The sequence below is a fragment of the Calonectris borealis genome, chromosome 24 (genome assembly GCF_964195595.1).
Source record: "Calonectris borealis chromosome 24, bCalBor7.hap1.2, whole genome shotgun sequence".
NCBI lineage: Eukaryota > Metazoa > Chordata > Aves > Procellariiformes > Procellariidae > Calonectris > Calonectris borealis.
In genome coordinates, this window is record NC_134335.1 from 6,214,738 (window position 1) to 6,235,821 (window position 21,084).

The 21,084-nt window shown below is 52.0% G+C and overlaps 1 long non-coding RNA gene across 1 annotated transcript in view; it reads left to right on the plus strand.

Annotated features, from left to right (window-relative positions):
• The window catches only part of LOC142092700 (uncharacterized), a 90,581-nt gene extending 70,634 nt beyond the window's left edge, over nucleotides 1-19,947 (plus strand). Inside the window, exons 4-7 of the long non-coding RNA XR_012677156.1 lie at nucleotides 776-866; nucleotides 12,053-12,360; nucleotides 13,556-13,716; nucleotides 18,936-19,947. This is a non-coding gene — a long non-coding RNA (uncharacterized LOC142092700). The remainder of the gene's footprint in view (nucleotides 1-775; nucleotides 867-12,052; nucleotides 12,361-13,555; nucleotides 13,717-18,935) is intronic.
• Nucleotides 19,948-21,084: the final 1,137 nt, after the last annotated feature.

The following is a 21,084-nucleotide window of genomic DNA, read 5'->3' on the forward strand; positions in this document are numbered from 1 at the left end:
GTACCGCGGTGATGGGGTGACAGCACTCTAAGGTGGGTTGTTAGGATGGGGGTCCAGCTGGAGGCTGTGTGATTTCACATTTCCTTTTCGAGGCTGAGGATGCTCGTTCAATCAGCAGACCAGTGAACCCACCAGTCCCCAAGGCCAGCTGACAGCTCAATTGGAAATAGATATGGTCCCCATCCCGCCCTCGTGTTGTTGTTGGCAGGCGGGCTCGGAGGCCTCCAGGTTGGGTCTGTCGAGAGCACAAGCGAAGGAAAATTGTTCTCATCTGAACAAACACAATCGGTTGTTGCCAGCAGCTCCAGTGCCCCAGCAGAGGATTCATATGGCCAACCATTATCCTAGTCTGGGTGACTGGTTTGACTGGCAGGTCAGAAGGAGCTGTCTGTCTTTAGTGGGTATTTTCAGGGGATGTTGCACTGCTCGTCCTCCTTCCAGCTCCCATCCAGGTGATGGAGCTGAGCTGGTGCGGGCACCCTTGAGCATTGCCCTTCTCCAGGGACCACCGCTCACCTCTGATACAGGGAGGGTTTCTGCAGGCGTGGTTGCACTTGCCCGAATGGTGGGAGAACAGGAGCTCGAAGCAGGAGGAGGTGACGTGTTAGGGCTCCTGGTAGAACAGGAGCTCGAAGCAGGAGGAGGTGACGTGTTAGGGCTCCTGGTGCTGGAGTAAAAATGCTGCAACCAGCACAAGCTTTGCCTTTTAGACCCATTTGCAGCAATTTGCTGTGTTGGCTTCATATCAGATTAATCAGTGTCTATCTCTGGGCAGGCTCACGTGTTGGCTGCTGGTTCTCCTGGAGCTGAGCTGCTGATGGACAGTATCTTGCAGAGCCAGCTACACCCTGCTGAGCTCACACCAGGTAATGGTGACATATACGTCTCTCCAAACGCTTTTGGCCCTTCTCTACGTGTCACCTAAAACCAGCCCACGTCCTGCCTATGGGACCTGTTCTGTATAGCCTCAGGTGGGGGATGCGTTACGGCATGTGTCACCTTTACGGAGTTGCGTTGCAAAACCATCTGTTAAAATAGCTCGTGCCGCTCACAGCAGATAAACCCGTGGCCTCCCCCACCGCAGTGCTCTGCAGGGAGGACGTGGCTTTTCCCAGGGCTGCGGAGCGTGACCACGCTGCGAGCTGGGCGATCCTGGCAAATGTCCTAACTCCGCGTCGCCCAGCCAACCTAAACAGGACCAAGTGACCCAGTAACATATATTATATTATATTATATCTCCTGTTCACAAATGCAGGCCCTGCTGGGTGTCTGCTTGCAGAGGAATTTCTCTGCCCTGAGCAGGGGGTGGCTCTGGGCCCCAGGGGATCCTCCTGGTTGTTTGGGGAGGAAAGTATCTTCTCTCTGTCTTGGCCAAGAGAACAGAGCACAGACTTTTGCTTCTTCGTGTGCGATGTGAACATCACCAGTATGAGATGGGGTTGTCTCCATCGGTACTGGCTGTGCTCAGCCACGCTCGGGTTTGTTGCATGGTGGCTGTTTTAATGAGAAACCTTCCCTAGAAAACCTCGCCTGGCTGCGACTCAAACCAGCCCTTACACCCTGCTTAAGAGAGTCTCGTATAGCTTCGATCTGTTCCTAATTGCCATAAAGCAAGCCAAACCCCACCTGCTTCCTACCACCCACGGATAGTCCACCAGGCCCACTTCTCCTGGAGAACTGCGCAGGTTTAAACTCACCTCTTATTGCTACCGTCTCCTGTAAGACATTTCCAAAGCGTCTGACAAAAAACCATTCAAAAACCTCCCTGAAGTGGGAACCTGCTCAGGGCCTGAAGGACATCTCATTTTCTAACATCTTCTCCACCTTTCTGGGTACCTCCTGGCACCAAGAGATGGAGGGGGCAAGAAAGGCTGCAAAGCTACTTAAATTGTGAGTAATTTTTCCTCCTTTAAACCGCAGTGCCCCGCACAGCACGTGTACCCCATCGGTGCAAGGAAATGGCATCCGCGTTCCTCTTTTACTGCTCACTCGCTATTTGGTGATTAAGAAAACGGGGGAGCTGGGGGCACTCATTCTTGACCTCGGGGAAAGCAGGAGGCTTATAAAAACTCTAAGTGCTGCAGGAATTACGAGGCAATTAAAAAAATCAGGCCAGAACTGGGACCGCGTCAATAAAACCGGGAGGAACTGATGTCAGCTCCGTGCAGGACGCGGGGACCGAAGCCTCTGCCTTCTCCTCCCAGCGTTGAGCCCACGGGATCGGCGGAGCTGAGGCCTCACGCTTCCCACCGGCGTGTACTTGGAAACGTAGGAGAAAGAGGAGATTTCGAGGCTGGGGTGGGCTTTTTATTTTTCTCAGTGGATTCAGCTGGCCTGAATCCCTCCCCCCAAATGCAAATTCTACGTAAGCCCGGGCGGGGGGTGTTTTATGAATGTGAGATGAATAGCCACCAAAAAAAGCAAAAATGAATATTGAAGGGTTGAGGAGGGATCCCAAATCATCGTTTTGGGATGTAAGAGGCCCAGCTCTAAGGAGGGAGCGTATGTTGCTTGCCACTGGGTCGTAAGTTTTAAACCCAGGGAAGCTGGTTTTTATTCATCAAGAATTTTATCAAGGCTCAGCTTGGGTTTCCTGACCTGATAAGAACAAGAAAAGAAAAATCAGCCGGGATCAGCGGGAATCAATACGCACTGGTTTTCCGTTTCTCCTTGCACTGCTGATTTCTTTCAGATCTGGGTCTTTCCAAGAGCGGGGACTAATGTCCTCAGAAGGGCTTGCGGCTCAGGATCGTCAGGCTGGTGTTTGAACGTTTCTCTTAGGTGTAAGTGATTTCTCGTGCAAACCACTTGAGTTAAAGTGCGTGGTGACAGGGAGCAAAGCCTGTTCTCTGCTTCCTCTTAGGAAAGTCCCAGAGAAACGTCGTCCGGCTCTTAGGCCACGGCGAGAGCATTTGCCAATGTCCTCTGACCAGTTTTAAAACAGGAGGAGGCAAAAAAAAGGAGTTTGTTTTCTGGTCTGTGCTTGCTAAACTCCCGTTCAGCAGGTTTACTTAGCTTTGGTCATTTATTTACTTGTCTACACTGGAGTGCTGGCTGGATCGGAGCGATGCAAGCACATTTATTTCGGGTAGACTAGGACTCAGAATAAAACCCGGGACTGGCCTAAATGTCTAAAGAGGGTCCTGGGGTGCAGGGCGAGCTTCCTGTGGGTTTGGGCTCGGTTTGGCCGCGTGCTGCTCGGCGTCTGCCTCCTTACAGTTTATCTCTTCCTCCGGGGAGAGGGAAGTGGATCCACTTCATGGGAAGTGAAGTTACATAAACCGTGGGGACCGATGGGGATAACTTGGAAATGAAACGGTCGGTCGGGCTGGCAGCCGGCCGGGGGTTGACTCGCACCATTGCTCTTCGGGACCGGACCGTCTCAGAAGCGAAATGCCGTCGGCGCCTACTAATGTGATAAAAACCATCGGTGCTCAGCTGCTAGGAAGAAGCAGGGCTTTGGTGTTTGAAAGCAGGGTACCCAAAACCAGAGGCAGACCAAATTGTGAAGCTGAGAATGAGCACAGCTCATTGCACCCGGTGCTGCCCGTTTCCAAAGCCCTGGAAAGATTTCCGTGGCAGAATTGCATCGCACCACCCGCGTTCGGAGGGAGAGGGTCCGGGGTGCGTGGCGCGCGTGGCACTGCCGTGCCAGGCTGCTTTCCATGCAGATGGCTTGAAATTTTTGTAAAACCGCACGTTTCGTGTGGTTTTGGTGTTTTAGCTAAAAGCATTTGACTGGCTTGGGGGATAAATGTTTGGGGCTGGCGGTGAAAATTCTGGGTGACAGCTGAATTGGGGAAGATGCTGGGGGGCAAGTACCTCGACCTCCCAGCTCAGTCCTTGCTGCTTTTGGGGGCAGGTCCTGGGAGACACCAGCCTGGTGCTCAGGGCTCCAACAGCCCGATGCACAACCCCCAGCCAGCTGTATGGAAATAAGTGGAGTTATTACCCCAGCAGAAAGCGAGTGAGCAGGACGCTTTGCCCCCTTTGCGTTCTGCCAGCCTGGCTACGACTCCAAGGGAGCAAAGATCTTGTCTGGTGTTCGTGGTGCCCCGTGACTCCGCTGATTCCTGGCTATAGAAATTAAAAGCCTGGAGGAAACAGTCTCCTCCAACGTCCTGCGCAGGCTGATTCAGAGAAGGGAGGGGGACGGGAAACACAGGCTTGCTGTCAGGCTGCTCCCTCCGCAGCTGCTGCAGCGAGCAATACTTCAAAGCCCTAACTCCTGCTTGGTTTGCATGGGTCTGCTGGGACAGGCTGTCCTCCCAGCAAAAGCTCTGCTGCTTGAGATGACGGCTGGGATGGAGGGTGGTCACGCTCCGAGCCTGAAAGCACCCACCCAGCCCCAAATAGGATCATGTAGACTCTTTTTTTAGGTGTAGAAATGCTCTGTGTGAGGGGTCTGGCGTCTTGTGAGCTTGGCACGGTAGCCCTGGTTAGCAGACCCTCGTGCTGCAGGGGCCGTGCAGGCACCGGTCCCTCACCCCAGGCTAACCCTGCTTTTTGCAGCTCCATTTTTACGGGCAGCGAGGCCCGAGAGCAGCTCGTTAGCTTCCCTGCTTGCTCAGTTTATATTTGCTGGCTTTTTCCTCCCTATAAAACAAGAATGCACAAACACAGGCTCGTGCTAAGGGAGTGGGTTAGGGGGCAGGAGAGGAATGACCTTTGCAGGGAGGCTTTGCCACCTCTGCTGCAGAAAGCAAACCTTTCCCTGCCCTCACCAGTTGGGCATGGGGCTCCCATCATAGGAAAGGGGCATTGCATGGGGTCCCAGCAAGCAGGGGGCCAAGCCGGGGAGCAGAGAGCTCGTCCCCTGGGTTTCGCCCTCCTTGCAGACCAAAGGCAGTGTGTCTGGGTTATCTGCATCTCCCGACAGGTTGTTGTTTTTGAGATCAACCTCAGAAGCCCTTTAGCAGAAGGATTTGCTCCATCCGTGTTTCAGAGATGGGGAAATCGAGGCGTGAGGCAGAGACGGGATGCCCTCGCTGTCCCCTAAGGTGCGGGGAGGAGGAGAGAGGAGTTTATCCTCTGCCCTTAATGTCCCTGAGCCCTTCCCACTTGTCCGTGACGCTCTGCCTTCCTGGCCGGAGATGACGGCTCCGGAGCGCAGGACTCGACTCTCTTATCTGCCTGCCCCGTCTGGTTCCCCCGGTGCCAGCTCCAGATCAAACACGAGGAAGCCAAGGGTCCGGGCTATCACCGCTCTCCTGGGAAGCAGATAGCAAACCGTGTCTCTGCCGACCTTCACAGCTCTAAAGGCAGCGGATCTGGTGGAGAGGAAGGATTTTGTTTCCTGGGGGACAGTCCCCCCCATCCTCTGCCCCTCTTCCAGATGGGCAGGTGCTCCCCATCCCTGTTGACTTCAGGTTTGGGGTACCCCACAGGTAGGATGTCTCCAATAAGCTGAGCAATATGTGCTTTCACAGCTTTGGGAGGAAGCACTGGTAACGGTAACTCACAGGTAACCCCCCCCAGCCCCCACTGGCTACCAAAAAATGGTGAAACAAGTCCCAGGAGCCCTTCCAAAGAGCAGCTGCCTCCTCCAAGAGCAAAAAACAGGAGGTTTCTCGAGGGGACCCGCTGCCACCCGCATCTGTCTCCATCCCGCGGTGGTGGTCCTTGGGTGGCAAAGCAGTAAGGATGCAGATGGTGGATATTAAATGCCAGCAGCCGTGCTCAGCTGTTCTCCCAGGCTTTGGCCCTGGTAGGAATTAAAACCCAGCCTTTAACAGCTCTACCAAGCACATTCCCATCCCCACATAACCGCTCACGTATCCCTGTAACCCACTTTACAGCAAAACACCTTTTGGGTAGTCAGCAGGGAAGGGAAGTTTTCCCCTGATCAATGCTCCCATAATAATTTCTGGCTTGATTAAAACATTTTACCTCTCCCCTTCCCATCGGGACCCATCTGAAAGCCAAGCTGTGATTTTGCCCTTGAGGGAACCTCAGGTTTTTGCCTGTTTCCAAGGACTGCGTTAAAATGTAAGGCCTTAATGAGAATGGTATGGCCAAAGCTAAGAAATCCAGCCTCGCTGCTTTGTTTCCTGAATGATTTTCATCCCAGCTGATGGTATCAGATTGGCGGGTGGTGGTTTTTTCTGTTTTATGAATGAATGTAATCCTTCTGCAGAAAGGGAGGTGTCAGCTTGGATGCTTTGGTCCTCAGATTTTAGAGATCATTAATAACGCCTGCAGCGCTTTCTGTAAGTGCGAGCCAAAAGTTTGGGATGTAACGGCTTCCTAGTGGAAAAAGGGAGTTTCCTCCAAATCAAAAGACTTTGCAAAAATGACACCTTGTTTCTGATATTTTCTTTTCACTTTATTTCCAACGCTTTGTTTTGCTCTTGTAAAAAAAAACTGCCGGCGTAAAATATTGGTGCAGGTCATTTGCCTGGTTTGAGGGGAGATTTTATATTCAGATACATATTCATAACGGAGATGCCTACTTGTAACAAATGAATAGATACCAAAAGGAAATATTTCTGCCTAGTTAACAGGGAACAACTGGATGCTGCCCAAATGGGGAACTGCTTGTAACTGAAACAGAGGATGCTGTGAAGTCCCATGAGAGCCAGGCTCTGCCCAAATCAGGCAAGCACCCCCAGAGATTTGCTATGTCCCCCCTCGGTACCCCGAGCCTGGGAGGTGCAGGAGATGGGGGTACCCGGGGAGGGCACCGGAGCGGCTCAAAAGGAGGAGCCGGATTCTGCATCGCGCCCGCGGGAGCGACGCTCCTGTCCGTGAACTCGCTGCAGCTGCTTGTCTCTACCTTGTGATGAATCCCAGATGATTTCTCAGCCTGAGCTGTACAGTCACTCGTGTTAGATTATAAACTGGAACTTTTACAGGCTGTATGTGGGGTTTGTGGCTTCCTTTCCCTCTCTCCGTCTCCAAAGTCCATGATTCTTAATAAATCATCCGCTAGCCTGAGCTGAGTCTTGCTGTTTTAAGTTTAACTAGCTTATTTTTTTGCTGATAGACCAGACTTTGAATTCTTCCCAAGATCACGGGTTGGGGCCAGTAATATCACGAAGGAGAGACTGTTAATCATGATATATCACATGCCAATGGGAACAGCATCGAGCGCTCGCTGCGAGCAGCGCGTTTCCCTTATATCAGCATTTACAGGCAGAGCACTTGTATCTCGCAGAGTTGGTGGGAGGGAAGAGTCAGGGCTCCCACCAGATATAAATTAGGTTTATTATCGGAGCCAACTCAACAGAATCACAGGGCAGAGCGAAAATGGACACCAATGGCAGGAAAATGTTGTAGTATGCACCTATTTCTTACACTGTATCAGTGCAAACAACTTCTTAAGGCTTTAATCCTGACTTCACTCCAAATTTCTATTCTTGTGCCGTCTTCCAGTCAAAGAGACCCAAATCCACCCAAGGGTGGGGGGACTGAAGGGTGAACCAAAGCATAGAGAGAACCTGCTACACCCTCTTGTTCTTTCTCTTATTCTTCTTTGCCACCACCCTGTCAGCACATAAATTTCTTTTCCTTGACAGCTCCAGGCAAACATGGTACATTTTCAGATCCGTCACGGTCTGATCCTTGTTCTCCCAGCCAGTGCCTGAGCTCCTCTCCCAGTATCACTCTTGACTTTGGCCAACTGCTCCCATGGCTGTGCTGCTCTGTGGACATGTCTGCTGAACCCTCCTTCTCCTCAGAGCCCAGACCAGCTCCCATCGCATCCCATAGAGACAGAGGTCTCAAAGTTGTGTCCTTGTAGGATTAACCCTGCGAAGACCAACGTAGCACAGGGCATAGGTCACCCTTATCAGCAGAGGAACCAACCCAGCTCTAGGTAGAGCAGCTCTCTGGGGGGTTTGCACCCACCTGGCTTTACTGGTATGAGGTGGGAGGTGGAGGAGTTCTCCTTGAGGCGTGTTATGTGCTAACAACCTATGGAAAAATGGATTTATCAAGATTAAAAGTAGTCCTGATGAGAGCAGCCGGGAGGGCCGGTCAGGAGCCATGAGACGCGTGCGTGGGGTTGCGGTTACCAGCCCTGCTCTCCCTCTGCTAATGCCTGGTACCGGGCAGCCCATCCCCTTCCACCCCGACCTGCCTTTGGGCTGGCTCTGAACCCCGAGCCTGACTCATCCTTCCAGCTTAGCCAAAAAAAACCCCATCCCTTCAGTCCCAGCATCCCCCAGAGAAACCCCTCGGTGCCGGATGGTAATGGCACATCTTTTATCTCTCTTGGCCCAGCAGGCCACAAATTCCTGCTCCTTTGCGATGGGGTGGATGAGGGAGGGAGCTCCCTGTGTCACACAGCCCGTTCGTCGCGTTGGAGATTTTTTGCTGCTCGCCCAGCGGGGGTCTGGAGATCAGCCAGGGTCCATCCGTGCCTCCGTGGGAAGGCAAGATGGGAAGACACGGGGAAGGCGCGCTCAGGGCTTTGCTGTCTTCGTGGGAATTTGTCTCGCTTTCCCCTTTCCTTTTTTGCCTTTTGGGGGATATTTTAAACCACAAGGGTGCCATTTTTGTTTTTCTGCAGTTTAGAAAGGTCAATGGCTACGAGCTGATGGCATCTGTGCTGTCCTTGCAGCCTTCTTGCCAAAGCTACTAGCACGTGCAGCACCAACACCTTCCCCTCGGTGACTTTTGCAGGAGAAGATCAGGCTTTTGCAGGCTGGCAAAGGCTGGGACCACCTCAGAGGTGGGCTGTGCTCCTTCTCCAATGAATCATGTTGGCAGGGATGCTGGCAGCATCCTTTATGGCTCAGTGGGATTTGCAGGGCTGATCCGGCTTGGTGAGCGCTGGCTTCCCTCCCCGGTACAGCCATCACTCTGCGATTGAACTCCCAGGGTGAATCCCTTGAAAAGGGGGAGAGCTTTTCATGCGTCTTCTGATGGATGGATGCGTGTTTACCTTGGCCTTCCCCGCTTCGTGGTTGCGGATAGTTATCTGAGTGATGAATTCATCTGCCCAGGGACCCCCGAATCGGGGGGGCAGAGGGGAAGCATCTATTATAGCGGCTTGGCACAAGGGAGGAGGAATAACAGAGAGGAGACGGGCGGTGGTTGCACATCAAAGCCCGGCCTCCGCTTTCCTAGCCTATCTCCTAGATTTCATCTGGCCGTGGCGAAACTGCAGGCGTGAGCAAGCAGTCTTGCACATTAGAGGCTCGTGTCTCTGTCTGCGGGGAGAGAAGGGAATTTCTTCATTCTAGCTATGCTGGGCATGGTATTTCCTTCCTTGCCAACCCTGCCAGGCGTGATTTTTTCATGGGGTGGAGAACCCCGCTGCAATCGCCGGACATGCTTTGGGTCCGGGCCACCGTCTTGCAGCTTGGATCATGCAATACCCAGGCGCGAGCATCCCCGGCTCCGTCTAGCCGTTGTGCCGGGCTGGGGCTGCTCCACATCTCACGCGGAGCCAGCAGCTCCCAGCTCGCGCGCTGTGCGGCTGCTGCTGCTGCTGAGTTTGCAGATTCCAGCAGCGGGGAGAGGGGAAGAGCTGAGACCTGAGGCCTCATCCGTGGCATCTCCTGCGCGTATGTCAGTGTGGGATGGTCTCGGGGGCTTGCACGGATCCGACGGATGGAGGGCTGCATGCAAGAAACTAAAACCCGGGAGGTTAGCCTGAGCTCCAGGTCCTTCTTCCCCTAAACCACCTAGGACACGCTGCCATCTCGGTGCTGCGAGCCCTTTCTCAGGATCAAGTGACCCAACACAAACCAGGAGGTTCACAGAGGAGGACCATGGGCTTTACATCCCACTACGAGGGTCTGCAAGGCACCAGCAGCTCAGAGGACGCGTAGGCAGTAATCTTTCTGGCAGCTGAACCCCAAATCCCCCTTAACAACAGCAGGAGGGGTTTGAGATGGCTTTGGTTCAGAAAATAGATACCATGGTCTCTGATGGAAAGCTAGGTGGAACGAATCCAGGACAGGGATGCAGGGCCAAGCACTCATGGATGGTTAGGTCCCAAAGATGCAGGTAGATATATATGTAGAGCCATCTGCAAAGAGATCTGGACTCCTATTTCTGGTTGAGTGCTATATTGCTCTGAAAACAAGGTCCTTTTTTGTATCTAAAGCCAAGGAACCCAAAATTATACCAGCACCCCAGGTGGTCTGACAGAGGAGGTGTGGGGAACAGCTTCTTGCCTTGGTTTCTCCTGAGCTGCGTGTCCCCGGGGCAGGTTGTGTGACAGCCGGGGCTGTCAGAGAAAGCAAAACCCCTCCGTCGCCTCGCCTCGTCCCTTCGCACCGACAAATGGCAGGGCTGCCGTCAGAAAGGTCAACAGATCCACCTGGACCTTCTGGAGGTCATCTGGGTGGCACGGCGGTAGGAAAAAAAGCTAAAAAAGGGGTCGCGCTTCTTCTTCCCCACATCCTCAAAGCGTTCTCTGCGAAAGGGGACCTTTTGCCAGCATTGTGCAATGCTGGCTCACGTTTTCCTTGAACTTTAGTCCTCCTTTCATCTATGCCACGGTAACCTCCAGGGAAAAGAATGTTGCTGATTCCCGATTTAAGCTGCTATCAAAACCTTTCAGCTCCGTCCCAGGCCATTGTTCTGTGTCCTGTCACCCGCGTTGTCCCCGGGGCAAGGGCAGCCGTGTACGTGGATCAGCGAGCGGTCCTCCGTCGGAGCCAGCGCTCCCATCTCCGTCCCTGCAGGCTGCCAGCAAAACGATCTTGCAGATGGGTTGTAAAATGAGCATTGTCCCCATCGCTTATAATCCCACAAAAAGCCACGCCGAGCTTTCAGATATTTGTTTTGGCAAGAGGAAAAAGGGCCAAATTTAAGTTTGGGTAAACATATCCTGCGTCCTTCATCTCGCGTTGCGGCTCCGACTGGAAAAGCTGTTCCCCGCTTCCTTCCCTTATCAGTTAATTAGGTGGTTAATGCGGGAAAGGCAGTTGGACAGCAAAAGGCACAGTCCACATGCTAAGCATTATTGCTGCATTTTATTAATAGCCTAACTCTTGGGCAACGTTTCTGGGTGATGCCGGATCCAGGAATCGTGGTTTTGGGGAGCATGTGTTTGCTCGCCCGGCTCTTTAGGAGCTAAGCCCACAGGCACCGGAGCAGGCAGGGGTGGAAACTTTCCACCTTTTTGGAAAATCGGGAGCAGGAGGAGAGAAAGCAGAGGGTGTTCACGCAGGCCAAGGGGGGATGCGCGCATCTCATCCAGATTACAGCCATCCAGACCCCCCTCCCTCTTTCCAGGAAAGCCCGTCTCTCACCCCAGCCTTCCCAGGCCCCTTTTCCTTGGAAATTACAACGAGCTGTGTCTAATAATCTCAGCTGGCTCTTTCCTGGAAGAAGCCTTTACCGTCCCACCCTCTCGCTGCCCTTCCCCACCCCAGAGCACTTCTTCCAGGGACACCGACTCTTCCAAGACCTCTCAAAATCATCTCTTTCACAGGAGGCCAGTCGCCTGCAGCCCAGCATCCATCTCGGCTGGAGCCGGATGGTTTTTAGCAGCAGGGGATGCGATACCGGGTATTGGGACTGGGGTCTGGTTGGGTGTTTTTTTTTCCCCCCTTAGTTGTTTTTTTTTTTGCTTAGATTCGGATTTATTAACACCGCAAGGTCAAGCCATCTCAGTGTGCTTGTGGACGGCGGTAAAGCTGTGTTTGTATTCGAGTTGAAGGGCTTGGAAGGGGACGAGGAAGATAAGTGCTGTATTAACGACCTTAATTGAACTGCCAGGACAGTTCTGGGTGTGGATACAGGATCCCTACTCTGAGAGCATCCTCGAGGGGATAAAGCATTTCCTGCCCTGTCTCCAAAGCTTGGAGACAAAACCACAATTTTTAAGCTGCTTTAGGGCATCTGCAGATGAGGCAAGGTGATCTAAGTGAGGCAAAACCATCTAAGTTACGCAAAGGCCCTTCCCAAACTGGCCCTCAGTTGGAGAAATCCTGATTCATATCGCTGGTCTTGAATCCTACAGGTGCCCTTGAAGAAATTGGAAGAGAAAATCGATCCGATAAATCTATAAGGACTAGGTTTTGGTGGATTTACTTATTCAAGTTCTGTATTTGAGTGTTACATGTTAAATTGGGGCGTCCATGTTCTGCAGACTTGACCAGAAAAGTGGGAATTCAGCCTGGAGGAAAGCATCAACCGAAATAAAAGCAGAAAATACAAGACTCCTCTCTGTACGTCTGAATTAACACGTGCATCCCCTTCCTCCCCGACCCAGGAGCGACCACACTGCATCTCTTGTCTGCACGGCCATCCTTCCCCGGGGCAGGACACCCACCGCGGCGTGGTACCACCGTCTTGCCCGAGGCCGGGGATGGCCGTTGTGGTCCAGACAATGGTCACGGAGCATGAATGGAAAATGATCTCCTGTGTTGGGCTGACAACCGGCTCTCTGTTCCCTGGGCAAGTTCTGGGCTCCTGGGCGAAGGGAGCATTCCCACCCCAGGCAATCCCCGCTTTGATCGTCCTGCTGGCTGCATTGTTTTTTCTTACTGCTCCTAAATAATTCAGTACATTAAAAAAAAAAAAAAAAGAGGAGAGGGAAAATATTTTTTTACAGCTTTATTTACTGGTTGCTCTTCAGGAATCCCCCACAAAGCCTGCTTGTAAGAGCAAGGAAGTAGAGGGGAGGGAAAGCCCTCTGCTATCCCCAGGCTGTCGGACGATGCTTGCGCAAGACTCGTGTTTACCTGAAACCATCTCGGCCACCCCTTACAGTGGCGAAAGCACAAATTCACCGTGAATGTGTAGGACACGGTGGGTTTTAGCATTTTCACATGCCGCCTTTTGCATGTTGTCAAGAGGCAGGGTGCTGGTTGGGGAATACATGTCTATAGGGGACTATATATGATGATGGGAGTTCAGGATGAGGTTGTTTCCTAGCTGATGCTATCCCAAAATTGTTACAGACTCTCCCCTCCTTACCCAGCCTGCAGACCCCGTATCTGCCTGCCTCTGCCTTGCATCCCGTGGTAGTGCAGAGCAGGGAACAACCGTGGGAGAGGAGCTGTAAAGAAAATAATCTGGCCTGTTTCTCTGCAAAAGTGCCAGGAGGAAGGGGCTGGGATGAAGGAGATCCGAGCCCTCTTCCACCCGGCCCCTCCGCGGGTCTCGCGCGGCTCGCTGGCCATGTTATTCCAGTTTGCACACTGGTGTGGTCTGGCTGACTAGATCAGGGGGCAGAGGGGGGTTTGGGGAAAGTGGTGGAAAGACAGGATTTTTGCATGACAAAATATGTGAGTTGCCTAGACCCCTTTTCTCAGTTTTTCTAATTTTTTTTTTTTTTTTAAAAGCACTCTTGAGGGATATCCAAACACAGAAAACTTTAGCCCAAAAGGAATTTTATCCAAAGAATTTATGAGCAACTTAAAAAGAGAAGGCAGTGAGAAGAAACTGAAAGCCAGATGTAACTACAGCGTTAGATGGCTTTTAGTTTAGTTTCAAATTTTGTAGGGGCTCTAACTGGGAACCGTCGGATTTCAGCAATGTCTGTAATCGTGTATTGAGGCAACTGTGAACTTTTGATCACTTATTTCCTGGTCTTCTGCCCGTCTCCAAAAGGGAGTATCTGACCGTCTCATTAAACTCTTGCTTTTAGATGCTGGTATGAGGAAGAGAGCGGCAGGAATCGGCAGAAATGCTGTGAAAGCCTGGACTCGGGAGCTGCGAAACACCCCAAGCAAGCGCAGAGACCTGCTCCTCTTGTAGGCACATCCTGGGGGCTTGGCTCCAGAGAAAAAAATTATTCAAAAGAAACAGGTAAGCAATGCCTCACGTGTTACACTTCAATACATACTCGTACTCTGGCACGAAGTGATCTGGAAACACAAGCAAACCTTTGCTTTGCTAGGGAGGGGAACATCAAGGTAGCTATGGGAGGAAAGGCGTCATGCTCACAGAAGGGGCAAGTGGGTTTTGAGGAGGAGGGCAAAGCAGAAAACAGCCCACCAGTAACTGGAGCGAGCTCCTGCAACACAAGCAAGCTGTCAAGTGCTCCTTTGGGAGGACATCCTTGGCTAAACCTCTGTCAACCAGGACCGGGGTAAGGGATGGGGCTGAGAGATGCTCAAGGCACAGGATTTTCCCTTTGCAAATCAGGGCTCGGATCTTAAACTGGTGCCATTTCTGGGGGTCAGTCCCCGTGGCTGCTGGAGAAATGGGTGACAGCGCTACAGTGGGGTGCAAGGAGTAAATAGAAAACGTCGGCTAAACCAGGGTGGAGGAGACTTGCACAGCTCCCCTGGGAAGTGATAAGGGTTAATTAGGACAGACATTAGCATCTACTTGACTTAGCATCGCTGCTGCCCCTTCCCCTTTGCTCTGAAGAAGAATATGACACCTTGGCAGTGTCCCTGGCTAAAGTGGGGGTGCGGGTGCACAAGTTGGGGGGAGCAGCCTCCTGCTTTCTCCCCTGCCCTGTACCCCAAACAGCACCAGGGCCTGGTGCTCTCCAGCGTGTTTAACTTCGCTCTGTGTTTTGCCAGAGACTGTTATTAAGAAATAAGGCTCTGCCTTTTTATCATTCCTCTGAGCGTCTGTCTGATGTCATTCTGTCTGGCAACCGAGCGATCAAAAGAAGCTCCCCTGGGAGAAATTTCTCAAACAAACAGCCAGCGAGAAAAAAATAATACCCCATTAAATATAATAAAATGCAAAACCCACAGCGTCTCCCTGATAAATGAAAAGGCAGTGTAACTTAGGCTCCGAACACAGAAACTTGCCTCCTGCCATTCGCCCAGAGCAGGAACATAGCGTGCCCTGCGCTTACCTGGATGATTATCCTTAACTGAAGCTATTTCACAGTCTGAGATCACGAGGCTCGAGTCCAGGATCTCACAGCGCACACATTTTGGGCCAGCAACACCCGCTACCATCGCTCCCACCTGTGCAGAGCCTTCGTGCGTCACGCCGGCACGCTGGGACCTGCAGATCAAGCAGGTTTAGTTCTTAATGTTTTTAAGCAGATTGGGGTTTTTTGCCCTAGCATAAGGCATATGTACGCCTGCAAAGCAAATTCTGGCTCTGCTCCTCCATATTCATTACTTCTTGCAGGTTGCAGGGGTGACAAACACCGTGTTCCCAACCCCTGCGAGCCCCTGGGATTTGTGTAGGCTTCTAATTTTGGCAGCTCTGATTTCTCTTCGATTTGTACAGCGCTGGCAGAGTCCTAAGAGACCTGCTCACCGAAACGGGTAAGAGCGAAGGAATTTAACGCAACCTGATGCAAAGCTTCATCCCCTGCCCCAGATTGGGGAAAGTGTCCCCTAAATGCTGAAACACTTCATGGCCACGTTTTTGAAAGGAAAATGACCAAACAGTGCCTGGGTTTGGAAAACAAAGATAGGAGGAATGGTTTTTAAGCTGTCAGAGCAGAGCGTTTGAAGAGGAGCTGTCGTGGAAGGGAGCGTACGCGCTGATGAAAAGCCGCCCATTTGAGCTGGATCCCAGCTGAATTATCTTGGATCCATCACTCACACATCTGTAGCTGCGATCCTCCTTTCCAAGCTGCTTCTCCTCGGGGCACTTTGCAGAGGTCATTCCTCTTTGCAAGCCTCGTTCCCTCTTGCCTTGCAAATCTCTCTGCCATTTTCTTCCCTCCTGCTGGGAGGTTTCGGGGTCTTCAGCAGAGCCTCTCTCCTCCTTTTCCCCAACAAAACCGCCTGCTCTTTGCTCAGCTTTGCTGGGAAACTTCCCACGAGCAGCTCTGCCCATCGGCAGCTGTAAAAGCCAGGTCCATTTTCATCGTAGAGGCCCGAAGCGGCGAGCGGAGCTCGCTCTTGCTGACAGCCTGAGGCTGGGGAGAGCATCCCACAGCCCCGAAATGAGGCGTCCGTGGTTTCTTTGCGGTTTCGCAGGATCACTGCTGCAAGGCTGAGACGAAATCCAACGCAGAAGCTTCCCAGGCAGCAGCTCCAGCAAAGCTGGGAGGGGGGCAACAAGAAGTACCTCCAGCTCAACGAGCGTTCGCGAAATACGGCAAAATTGTACCAAAAGCATCCCTGCTGCCTGCGGGATCTCAACCCTGGTCCAGGGCTGCCACGCTGGGGCTGGGGTCTCGTGGGTTAGGGTAGTGCCAGGGGTTGCAGCAGTCGCAGGGCACGCATACACCGTTTCCATTTTTTCCCAGGGTGGGAAAACCTTTGGAAATTCCTGGGAAATTTCTCTTTTTTCTTGCCGCTTGAGGCCAGTTTCCTTCCTTGCAGATTGCAGGGTCCCAGGCGATACAAACAGCAACTTGTCAGCTAGAACTAACTGTCCTTCCAGGTCTTTCAGCCATTTCACGAAGGGGGGTCACTGCTTCCCACCTTCCCAAGGCAGCACCGTGCGTCCCCTGCCACCAGCTATTTCCTTTGCAGTGAGAGGGGAAACTGAGGCACGGAGCTGACCTTTTCCTTTGAAGAAGGAGACCTTCTCCAGACCTCTGCACGATCTGAAGAGATGGGGCAAATACCCCCAGGTGCCAGACAGGGATTTTGCAGCGCTTACGTGGTCAGGGTTGGGGCAGAAGTGAGTCTGGCTGCAATCAGAGCGATGAAGAGGTAAATTTAGTTCAAGCTGAACCAGTCCATGCATTATATGCTCACTGTGGGAACAGAGGAGTGTGGATAAATGACAATTTTGGCACACTTCTGCTCCACTTCTTGTCGCTTGTCGCTGCCTCAGTTTCCCCTTGAAGAGAGATTTTCTCCGTCTCCTTCTCCGCTGTGGGATCCTACACAAATCTCCATTTCCAGCCCTCTTAGGTGTGACCCTCACCCCCAAGCCCCCCAGTCAAACCCTTTTGGGTCTCTCTTAAAGGGGCTGGTATCTCTCTCACTTGGCTGGGGGAGCTGCAAGGTTTTTCAATCATCCGCTAATGATAGGAAAGCAACTTTTATTCTCTCTCTCCCCCGGTCTTGGCAGGAAAGGCGGAATGTGGATCGCGAGAGGAGCAGCCACCTTTCAGGCCAACAGCTGCTTTGGGGGATGGGTTAGATAAATGTGCAGGATTTCCAATCAGCCCTGCACATCCCGACCAGAAGACTTCACCGGAGCACGGGTGCGGGGGAATGGCTGACTCTAATAATGCCGCATTCATCTCGGGTGATCCCGGCTCACGAATCCACCGCAAAGGCACCTCTTGGCAGCTTAGGATGCGCAAAGAGATGGCAGAGATAAAACCAGGTCAGCTTGCTTTGGAAAGAGCTGAAACGCAGAGGGATCTCCTCCAAGACATCTTTTGCTGCTTTTGGATGCTAGGGCTGTCCCCGCGGGAGGAACAAACCCAGCTTCGAAGCGCGTGCGTGCTAGACGAGACCGAGGTGTGTTTTTCCCCCCGCCCCGGCTTGCAAAGGGAGAGCGGAGGTACGGCAGGGCTGCAGCCCCAGCTCTCGCACGGGGAGGACGCAGCAGGTTCAGGAATGAAACTTTCCAAGTGCTTTCCCATCAACCTGCTGCTGTTACCCACTTGGCCGGCCACCCGCTTTCCATGGTGGCGATGGGGCAGCGGAGGGGCCACCCCAATGCATTCATCAAAAGGAGATGCAACCCGGGAAGGAGGATTCGCAGCCGTGAGCAGGCTGGAGAAGAGCCGTGCCTCTGGACAGACAGACGGACTCTGCTCCCCGCCCGGCAGCTCAGGACCATCTCCAAATGGCTTTCCAGCCACAAGCCGTGTCACCGTCGTGGTGCGCAACGAGGTGTTACCGCTTAGTGGGTGGACAACCTCACACATCGAGAGGAGATCTTGTGGGAAGTTTGGATTTCTTCTTCTTCTCCTTCTCTCCCCTCCAGCCACCCCCTCCCCGCTTCCCACCCACCCGCCCAATTTCATGTGCAGTGGGAAAGGAAACAGCCCCGGGGAAACACGCTGGTCTGAATTTCCATCTGGGCACAGTATAACACAGCCCCGGGAATGGCCAGGCACGCTATGATCTTCCACTCTCCAAAATCAAAGCAAGGCAAAAGCTGTCTCTCCTTTTTTCCCTCTTGCCAAGGGCTAGAAATCCCATCAAGATCCAAAGCGTATCATTCCAGTGGGAGATTTATACTGGGGGAAGGGGCAGAATTGGTTATTTGATGATTGGGTTGGGTTTTTTTTTTAAAAGTCCTTAATATCTCCCTTCCCTCTTTCGCTGTACAGCACAAATCCCCTTTCCAACACATGCACGAGAGCAGAGCTGAACCGTTCGCACAGAAAACAGGTGATAAATCACAGGGCAATTGATTCAAACCATTCCAGGGAATGGGAAACACATGGACGGTCTTTCTAATTAACTGTTTGATATGGCTGCGGTGAGTTTGGGTGTAGTTTCCAATGTTTTGCATTTGGCTTGTCTCAGCTCTCTCCATGGTAACTGGAGTTTACCGGAAAGTGAGAAAATCCTGCGTTCGAGAGAGCTAAAGTGACTTGGTACAGTTCAGCTCAACCACAATAAAAAAGCGGGAAAAAAAAAGTAAATACGGTGTTTCCTCTGTGGGAACGTTCCCTTCTCTTTCTCTTTCCAGCTGGAAAAACAAAACAAAATAAAAGGTCCTTCTGCTTTATCTGTAAATCTCCACTTTCTGGTGGGTTACAGAGCGCTCGGACCCATTGCTCTCCGAGACACACGCTGAGGTTTGCAGGCCAGGGCAAAGTCCCTCTCTCAGCTCTCTCACCCGTACATAAATGCCAACCGAGGTGCCCAAACAGCCCGTCTATCACCTCTTCTCAGTCAAACTGCCCACCAAAAAACCCAAGAAGCGTCAGGCTGCGGATGTGCCAAGACCGCTTTCCACCCATACCGCTCAACACATCAGTCTGTGCCTCTCATGCAAGACACGTCTACGGGTTTCTTTTTATTCGCAGGGTGGCATCTTGCACCAAGTGTCACCATCTGGGTCTGGGGTTGCAGAGTCCCCAGCAGGACGGAGGGGGCTCAAGATATGCATTGCATGCGTTTAGCCCTGATTTATGCTGTCAAAGTAACCAAGCCTTTTAATTCGTGGTTAATTCACAGCGATTCTTCAACTCAAGAAGCTCTGTTAAGGACACAAAATGCTCCAAGAGGTGGTTGCATGTTTTGGAAGAGGAGCAAGCCCAGCCTTGCAGGACGTGCAGAGACATTAAACCTGTGTGCTTCTCCCATGGGAGACGGGAGCTGAGCAGGTACAAACCTCGGGAGGCATCCGACTGCCTGGAAGGGGAGCTGCTTTGGTGACACCCACAGCACCAAAATCAGGACGGAGCTGACCCGGAGGAGTTAGAGATGACGCAGGGCACAAGGACTGGGTGCTGCCAAAGTAACAGGAGGATGGGGAAGGATGGGCTGGGGAGGACAGAGATCTGCCAGGGCCACCTGAGTCACTCTGGACTGGGTTAGCAAGACGCCCTGGGGACACTCACCCCAAACCTATTCAAGCCCAGCATGTCCCACCGACATCTCCAGAGTCGCCGGCGCATTAAAATGTAATTTAAAAAGGAATAAAGGTTTAATCCATCTGTGTTTGAAAACAGGCTTTTCCCATATCCTGCTTTTGGCACATCCTCCCAGCTGGGGCATTGCACCTCGCTCGGTGCAACACGGGCACAGCTGCTGCGGCCGGGGAGGGGAGCGCGATGCAGGCACCGAGCGGCAAACGAGGTTGGGATGTTAATATTTTATTTTTTAATGGCTTTTTTTTGTCTTCCCCCCCCCTCCCCGATTTTACCCTTTCTGCACCACGACTCCCTGGGGCCCCAGTAGAACATCTGGCCAAGCCACTTCTGGTTCCATTTATTGGCAGATAATTTATTTGCGGATCAGCAGGGAAAAGTGACCCAACCATTTACCGGAGGTATATTGGTTGACCCTTTGGTGGTGCTTGCTCGAACACGGGTTCGTTAGGCGTTCGGGGCCTGATCCAGACCCAAGGAAGTCAAACGCAGATCTCCCCTTTAAGATCCAGGGCTGTTAGATCTTGGTCCAAAAACATTGGGGGAAATTAGTCAAATAAATGCTCTGTGAATATTATTACATATTATTCATTCTCTGGGAATATTTTAAAGTATTATTCACTCCTTATGCATATTATTAAAGCAGCTCCCACTCAAAGAAGGAAATTAAATTGTAAAAACCAGTGTTTCTCTCTGCCCTTTTATCTTTTATGCTTTTTTCCCCCACCATCGCTTTCCTCCAACCTTTATTTTCGGCAGTCTACAAGCTCGGGATAAGGCAGAAGCACCCCAGATCCCAGCGCACGAGCAGTTTAATGCAGGGATGCTCTTCTGGATCCGTGTTTTCACAGCACCTATCGCCGCAAGGGCTTGCCTGTCATCCTCCCTGCTGCTTATTTGTATTGTAGCTATGAGCTCAACTCATTGCATCTGAAAGGTGTCAACAGGCTAATACTCCCTTGTCAGCAGACTCTTCAAAACTCTCTTAAGGCTTTCCAATGGCCATGGATGCTATTCAAATTCTGTTCCCCATCTTTGGCTAAAATTATCCAGCTTTCAAAAATATAAATGATTTTTTTTTTTTTTCCTTGCACAATCAAAAGCGTGGGCTTATTTTTCTTTGAATCAAAATGCAGAGGCATTTTCCAAGGAGGCATTTTGGAAAAAATAATGAAAATTTTGCAAATTTTGCAGCCAAAAGCAATTGACCCTTTTCCCCAGGGAGGAGTTTCATTTACTTCTGGCATTGCCACGCATACCAGTGGTCAACCCCATCGTACACGTGGCTAATCACAGCGTATAAAACGAAACAGGATTCTTTGCATGGGCTTTTGGGAACAACAGCCAGAGCCTGTGCTGTACAGGGAATGCTTCACCATGGGCACGTCAGTGCAGAAACCCCTTCTTACCTGCACAGCCCAAGGCAGCGCAATGAATCCTGCCGGTTTTCCAGCCCCCGTGGACCAGCAGGACCCGGGAGCCGGCAGCTGATCCCATCTTGATGGCTGAGAAGCCTCCCAGCACTTCCAAAACACCCTGAAAAAAGCAATTTCCCCTGTTCCTGGGTAGCACCTGGGGACTGATCTTTATTTTTATAGACTCAGCCTGTGTGCCAGCTTCCCGTGCACGTTTTTAGCAGCTTTGTCAAACTGTTAACACCCTGCCCGGCTCTCAGTCACCACCCCACCGGGACCGTGTCCCCAGCGATGGCCGGAGCAGCATCCTTTGCTGAA